The sequence below is a fragment of the Lutra lutra genome, chromosome X, assembly GCF_902655055.1.
Source record: "Lutra lutra chromosome X, mLutLut1.2, whole genome shotgun sequence".
NCBI lineage: Eukaryota > Metazoa > Chordata > Mammalia > Carnivora > Mustelidae > Lutra > Lutra lutra.
The window spans coordinates 8937271-8946023 of record NC_062296.1 but is presented as its reverse complement, the minus strand read 5'-3'; positions in this window follow the sequence as shown (position 1 = coordinate 8946023).

Sequence of the window (8753 nt, the reverse complement as noted above, 5' to 3'; positions counted from 1 at the left end):
ATAATGGCAAGAATGCTGGACTTAGTATCAAAATATCTGGCTTCAAGTCTGGGATTTGACATTTATGGCTGTAAGCTCCTAGGCAAGTTATTTAACCTTTCTGAACATCATTTTCATCATCTGTAGGTAGAAGTAGTAATAACTACCTGTGGATATTTTTTTAAAATGGCCATAAATTTTTTGACACTCTTCTCTTCGAGAAATAGAGCCTATCTCCCTCCCCTAAATCTAGGCAGGCTTGTGACTTAACAAAGAGTACAGCCAAAGGAATACTGTGTGAGATACAAAGCTAAGTCAAAAAAGGCAATGCAGCTTCTACCTTCTGCCGCTTTACTTGAACTTCAGCCCTGAGCTGCCATGTTAGAATTTTGACTACTCTGAGGCCACCATGTTGTGAAGAAGGACAAGCCACATATAGAAGCTACATGTAGTCTGTCTAACTGATAAACCCCCTCCCCCCCAAGACAAGACCCCAAACAACAGCCAACATCAAATTGTAAGTGATACAAGTGAGCCATCTTGGACATTCAACCAAATAGAGCTTTGGTAAGACTAAAGTCTCGGACAACATGTGATAGCAACTGCATAAGAAACCCCATGAGGCATGAGGAATGCCCAGCCAAGCCCTGTCCAAATTCTGACCCAAAGAATTCTTAAGCATTATAAAATGGTTGTTTAATGCAACTAAGATGTGAGATAGTTTATTACTCAGCAATAGTAACTGGATTACGACCTCTAAGGAGTGTTGTGAGAAATGATATAGCTATATAAAAGAGATTTGTTAACTTTTTAAATGTATTTCAGAAAATCAACCTTTATCATGAGTTCAACACGCTCTCTTATATTTACAATAATATGTAAGTCCAAAATAGCATTAAAGAACTTGAACCAATTAGAAACTGACATCCTTCCCACTTAAATAACCAATGATATTGCAAGAATTAACACAGCACTGATGCCTATGTATGTATGTATGTATGTATTTATTTATTTATACTTGAGTATAGTTGACACACAATGACACACAATGTTACATTAGTTTCAGGTGTACAACTTAGTGATTTGACAAGTTTATACATTATACTATGTTCACTGCAAGTATAACATCTATTCCATTTTAGCATTATCATAATACTATCAACTATTTCCTTATGCTCTGCTTTTTATTCCTGTGCCCAATTCATTCCATATCTGGAGGCTTGTATCTCCCTTTCTTCTTCATGCATTCTGCCTACCTCTTTATCCTCCTCCTCTCTGGCAGCCATCAGTTTGTTCTATGTATTATAGTTCTGATCTGCTTTTTGTTTGTTTATTCATGTTTTTAGATTCCATTTATGAGCAGGATTATATGGTAGTTTACTTTCTCAGTTTGACTTATTTCACTTAGAATAATACCCTCAACAACCCATATTGTTTCAAATGGCATGCTCTTATCCTTTTTATGGCTGTATAATAGTCCATTGTGTATATATACCACATTTTCCTTATCCATTCATCTATTGATGAATACTTAGGTTGCTTCCAGATCTTCACTATAGTAAATAATGCTGCAGTAAACATGGAGTCCATATTATTTTTTTCAAGTAAGTGTTTTTGTTTTCCCTGGGTAAAAACCCAAAACTGGAATTATTGTATCATACCATACTTCCCTATTTAGTTTTTTGAGGAAACTCCTCCCGGTTTTCCACAGTGGCTGTACTAAATTAAATTGCAACCAAGAGTGCATAAGTGTTCCTTTTCTTCCACATCCTTGCCAGCATTTGTTGTTTCTTGTCTTCTTGATTTTAGCCATTCTAACAGTCACAAGCTGATATCTCACTGTGGTTTTGATTTGCATTTCCCTGATGATAAGTGATATTGAGCATCTTTTCAAATGTCTTTTGGCCATCTGAATGCCTTCTTTGGAAAAATGTCATTTCTGGTTCCCTGCCCATTTCTTAATTGGATTTTTTGCTTTTTGGTGTTGAGTTGTATGAGTTCTTTATGTATTTTGGATACTAGCCCCTTATTGTATAAATAATTTGTAAATACCTTCTCCCATTCAGTAGGTTGTCTTTTAGTTTTGTGTATGTTTTCTTTGCTGTACAAAAGCTTTTTATCTTGGTGTAGTCCTAATAATTTATTTTTGCTTTTGTTTCCCTTGCCGTAGAGACATATCTAAAAAAATTTCTTATAGCTAATGTCAGAGAAATTACTGCCTGTGCTCTCTTCTAGGATTTTTATGTTTTCAGGCCTCACACTTAGGTCTTTAATCCATTTTGAGTTAATTTTGTGTATAGTATTAGAAAGTAGTCCAGGTTCATTCTTTTATATGTAGCTGTCCAGTTTTCCCAGCACCATTTATTGAAAAGACTGTATTTTCCACATTACATATTCTTGCCTCCTTTGTTATGGATTAGTTGAATGTATATATGTGGCTTTATTTCTGGAGACTCTATTCTGTTTCAATGGTCTATGTGTCTATTTTTGGGTCCATACCATATAGTTTTGACTACTACAGCTTTGTAGTTCACCTTGAAATATGGTCTTATGATACCTCCAGCCTGTTCTTCTTTCTCAGGATTGCTTTGGCTATTTGGGATCTTCTAAGGTTCCATACAAATTTTAGTATTATTTTTCTAGTTCTGTGAAAAATGCTGTTAGTATTTTCATAGGAATTACATTGAATCAGTAGATTGCTTTGGGTAATATGGACCTTTTGACAATATTAGTTCTTCCAATCCATGAGCATGAAATATTTTCCCATTTGGTTGTGTCACCTTAAATTTCTTTCATCTTTCATTTCAGTGTTTTATACTTTTCAGAGTACAGGGCTTTCACCTCTTTGGTTAAGTTTATTTCTAGGTATTTTATTCTTTTCTGTGCAATTGTAAATGGTGTTGTTTTTAAAATCTCCCTGCCAGCAATTCTGTTGGTAATGTATAATAACACTACAGAATTCTGAGTATTAATTTTGTATCCTGCCACTTAACTGAATTTGTTTATTACTTCTAGTGTTTTTGGTGGAATCTTTAGGATTTTCTATGGATAGTATCATGCAGTCTGTAAATAGTGACAGTTCAACTGCATCTTTATCAATATGGATGCCTCTTATTTCCTTTTCTTGTCTGACTACTGTGACTAGGACTTCTAGTACTATGTTGAATAAAAGTGGTATGAGTTAACATCTTTGTGTTGTTCCTGACATTAGAGGTAAAGCTCTCATTTTTCATTATTGAGGATGATGTTAACTGTGGGTTTTTCCATATATGGCCTTTATTATGTTGAGGTATGTTCCCTCTACCCCCATTTTATTAAGCATTTTTATCATGAATGAATGATGAATTTTGTCAAATGCTTTTCCTGCATCTATTGACATGATCATATGAGTTTTTTCTTCCAAGTTTTTATTTAAATTATAGTTAGTTAACATACAGTGTAATATTAGTTTCAGGTGTAGAATTTAGCTATTCATCATTTATATAAAACACTGAGTGCTCATCCCAAGTGCCCTCTTTTATATCCATCACCTATTTAACCTCCCCTCCAGCAACCCTCAGTTTGTTCTCTATAATTAAGAGTCTATTTTATGCTTTGCCTCTCTCTTTTCCTCCCATGTACATCTGCTTTGTTTCTTAAATTCCACATATGAGTGAAATCATACAGTATTTGTCTTTCTCTGACTAACTTATTTTGCTTAGCATAATACTCTGTAGTTCCATCCACCTACTGCAAAGAGCAAGATTTAATCCTTTTTGATGACTGAGTGATATTCCATCACACACACACACACACACACACACACACACACACATCTTTATCCATTCATTCATTGATGGATTTGTGCTCTTTCCATGATTTGGCTATTATTGATAATATTGCTGTAGTTTGAAGAGAGTAATATTAACCCTTCTTAAAATGTCTGGTAGAATTCACCTGTGAGTCTACCTGGTCCTGGACTCATTTTTTCATAGTGTTTTGATTACCAGTTCAATTTTGTTACTTGTGATTGGTCTATTCTGATTTTCCATTTCTTCCTGGTTCAGTTTTGGAAGATTGCATGTTTTTAAGAGTTTACTCATTTCTTCTAGATTGTCCAGTTTTCTGGCATATAATTTTTCATAGTAATTTCTTGTAGTCCTTTGTATTGTATTCTGTGGTATTGGTTATTACTTCTCTTTTATTTATGATTACACTTACTTTGGTCCCTAGTCTTTTTTCCCTGTTGAGTCTGGCTAATTGTTTGCAATTTTGTTTATCCTTTCAAAGAACCAGCTTTTGGTTTAATTGTTTGTTTGTTAGTCTCTATGTTGTTTATTTCTTGTCCAATCTTATTCTTTCTTTTCTTCTACTCACCTTGGTTTTCATTTGTTCTTCTTTTTCTATTTCCTTTAGGTGTAAAGATAGATTTTTTTGAGTTTTTTTCTTGATTCTTGAGGTCAGCCTGTATTGCTATGCATTTCTCTCTTAGAACTGCTTCTGCTATGTTCTAGAAATTTTGGACTATTGTGTTTTTGATTTCATTTGTCTCCATGTAATTTTTAATTTTTTCTTCAATTGCTTCATTGACCCATTAGTTGTTAGTATCATGTTTAGTATCCACATGTTTGTGTTTTTCTCATTTTCTTCTTGTGATTTATTTCCAGTTTCATACTGTGTTTGGAAAAGATGCATGGTATGATTTCAATCTTCTCAAATTTATTGAGGATTGTTTTATGGACTAATATATCATCTGTTCTGGAGAATGTTTCCATAGGCACTTAAAAAGAATGTCTATTCTGTTGTTTTGGGATGGAATGTTCTCTATATACCTGTTATATCCATCTAGTCCAATGTGCTATCCAAAGACACTGTCTCCTTACTGATTTTTCTGCCTGGAAAATCTATCTATTGATGTAAGTGGAGTGGTAAAGACCTCTACTAATATTGCATTACCATCAATTTCTCTCTTTATGTCCATTAATATTGGCTTTACGTATTTAGGTGCTCTGGTTTTGGGTGCGTGGATATTTACAATTGTGATAGCCTCTTGTTGGATTAATCTCTTTATCATTATATAATGCCCTTCTTTGTCCCTTGTTGCAGTCTTTGTTTTAAAGTCTATTTTGTGGGATGTAAGCATTGTTACTCCAGCTTTTTTTTCCCCACTTCAATTTGCATGGTTTTCCATTCCTTCACTTTCAGTCTATATGTGTATTTAGGTCTGAGGTGTCTCTTGTAGGCAGCATATTAAAAAAATTAGCATATTTTTTAATCCATTCTGCTACTCTATGCCTTTTGATTGGAGCATTTAGGGCATTTACTCTTAAAGCAATTATTGATAGGTACGTACTTATGCCATTCTTAAATTTTGTTTTCTGGTTGTTTTGTAGTTCCTTTCTTCTCTTGCTCCCTTTTTGTGATCAATGAATATCTGTAGCATTTTGTTTGGCTTTCTTTCTCTTTATTTTTTGTGCATCTGGCATAGATTTGGGGTTTGTGGTTATCATGAGGGTCATATATAACATACTAAGTAAAGAGTAGTCCCTATTAATTTGATGGTCTTCTAAGTTCAAACATTCAAAAAAATTCTTTTTCCTTTTCCCCTTCTTCTTTCCTTTTAACTCCCTTCTCCACATTTTATGTACATATTATCATATTTTACATCTTTTTATTCATATTTTTATGTTTAAATATAACCATTTCTTTTTCACTTAAAGAAGTCCCTTTAAAATTTCTTATAAGGTTGATTTAGTAGTGATAAACTCTTTTATCTTTTGTTTTTCTGACAAACTTTTTATCTCTCCTTCAAATCTGAATGATAATCTTCCCTGGTAGAGTGTTCTTAGAGGTTATAGGGTTTGTTTTTTTTTCCCCTTGCAGCACTTTGAATATATCATGCCACATCCAAGGCTAGCAAAATTTCTGCTGAAAAATCAGTTTTATGAAAGAAGATGGGATTGGGAGGGAGACAAACCATAAAAGACTCAATCTCAAAAAATAGACTGAGGGTTGCTGGGGGGAGGGGGGACGGGAGAGGGTGGTGGGGATATGGACATTGGGGAGGGTAGCTATGATGAGTGCTGTGAAATGAGTAAACCTGGGGATTCACAGACCTGTACCCCTGGGGATAAAAATACATTATATATTTATTAAAATAAATAAATAAATAAATTTTAAAAAATAAAATAAAAAATTTTAAAAAATCAGTTTTAGCTTTATCGGTTTTCCCTTATAGGTAACTTTTGTTTTCTCTTGGTTCTTTTAAGATTCTTTTTTTATATTTAACCTTTGACATTTTAATTATTATATGCTTTGGTGTGGACCTCCTTGGGTTCATTTTGTTTGGAACTCTGTGTGTCTTGGACGTGGCTATTTTCTTCCTTAGGTTAGTTTTCAGTTACTATTTCTTCAAATTTTTCTACACCTCTCTCTCTCTTTTTCTTTCTCTGGGACCCCTATAATGCAAACGTTTGTTTGCTTGATATTGTCCAAGATATGCCTTAATCATTTCCCATTTTTTAAAGTTTATTTAAGCAATCTTTACACCCAATGTGGAGCTTGAACTCATGACCAAAGTCAACAATTGCATGCTCTAATGACTGAGCCAGTCAGGTGCCCCTATCCTCATTTAAAAAAATTGTTTTCTGTTTTTGCTGTTCAGCTTGTGTGCTTTCCACTACCCTGTCTTCCAGATATATCCTTCTGCATCCTCTAATTCACTGTTGATTCCCTCTAGTGTTTTTTATTTTTAATTTCTTTTAGTATTTGTATTCTTCAGCTCTAATTGGTTCTTTATAATACTTTTCATCTCTCTGTTGAAGGTCTCACTGAGTTCTTCCATTCTCTTCTCTAGGCTGGTGAGTATGTTTACTTTCATTACTTTAAATTTTTTATCAGGCATACTGCTTGTCTCTGTTTCATTTAATTCTTTTACTGAGTTTTTTTCTTATTCTTTCCTTTTGAGCATATTTCTCTGTCTCCCCAGTTTGACTGACTTTCTGTGTATGCAACTATGGATTAGGCAAAATGGTTATTTTTCCTAAAGTTGAAGGAGAGGTCTTGTGTATGGTGCCACCTAGGCAGACTGTTTGTGCTTGGTAACCTTTACTGGCTAGCTGGAGCTGTGCCTGTGTATGCTACTACTTTAAACCATGGTGTGTCTGCTTTCTCTTATTCTCTTAAGATTCTCTCTGTCTTTGATGTTTAGTAGCTGTTCAGTCAGCCCTCAGTTCTTCATTAGGAAGAACTGTCCTATTAATAGTTGTAATTTGATGTGTTCTGTGGAGGAGATGAGTTCACAGTATTCTTTTGTTGCTACTTTGAGCTGGAACTCAAGGTTTATTAACTTTTAACTATTGTGAGTATTTCAGTCATTCTTTAATATCTACTGCATTTATTGTTAATAACATAGGTCACATATCAGTTGGTCATGATGTTTCCTACATATTGGTTTTGTCTTCCCAATTATACTGTGAACACATAACAGCAAAGTATAGGTTTTACAATACCTTTGTGTCACTGAGAGCCATTAGAATAGAGCTGGGTACAGATCAACAAAACCTTTTGGAAAGATTGTTGTCTTAAATGTAATGCTAAAAGAATTCAGTCAAACTTGTTTGATATATTTCCAAAGTATCTATTTTAGTTTAAATAATTTTACTACCTAAAATCTCATCACAGGTATTTACTCATATATGATTATTTGTGGTTAAGACTGGCTCAATTATTCTACTTACTAAGTCATACTTTAATTGATAAAAAAAAAAAATAAGTTTAACCAGATGGCCCATCTCAATCATTTGCCTTTTTAAAGGAAAAGTTATACCTCAGCATATAAACTATCTGAACAAGTAATTCTTTTTGCAATTTTTCTTTTTAAGTATTCTAATTAAATTTCTAAAGTAGTGTAATATAAAATAATCAGTGAAAGCAGAAAAAAAAGGTCATTAAGATTTTTAATTCCTTTCTTAACTTTTATTTTTAAAAATTTTCCCCCTATGGACTCTCTATTTTTACTCTCAATTTTTCCTTATCCTCTCCTTGGGAGTTTAAACTCCTACAGAGATTTACTCAAATTTTATTTCTATATGAGCCAGATGAAAAGCTGCAAATAAGTGCAAACCACTGCAAAATATTGAGTTGGAGAAAACATTAGTTCCATTGGAAGCTTGACTGCATCCACACTAGACTTGTGATTTAATTTCAACTAGGTCTTTCCTGATGCTCAGCAATCCCACATCCTTTTTCCTATCTCATGTTGACTTTGTATCACATTCTCCACAGCTATTGTTCTAAACCTCTCCACTCTCTTGCAAGTATACTAGAAGGAACTGACACTGCTGTTTACCTAGATGGAAGCTATCCAGAGCAAGCTCCTTCATTTTCTTACTTTAATTCACAATCTCCCTAAATGTTCACTCATTTTTTAAAAAATTTACTTTATTTTTTTCAGTGTTCCAAAATTCATTGTTAATGTACCACACCCAAGCATGCCCTCCAAGGCAATACATGCCCTCCATAAAACCCACCACCAGATTCATCCATCCCCCTTTTATTTCTTTTTGTTGTCTGATTGCTGTTGCTAAGACTTCTAGTACTATGTTGTACAACAGTGGCGAGAGTGGGCATCCTTGTTGGTCTATTCAGGTTGTCCATTTCTTCCTGATTCAGTTTTGGAAGTTTATACGTTTCCAGGAATGCATCCATTTCATCTAGGTTGCTTAACTTATTGGCGTATAACTGTTGATAATAATTTTTAATGATTGTTTCTATTTACTTTGTGTTAGTCATGA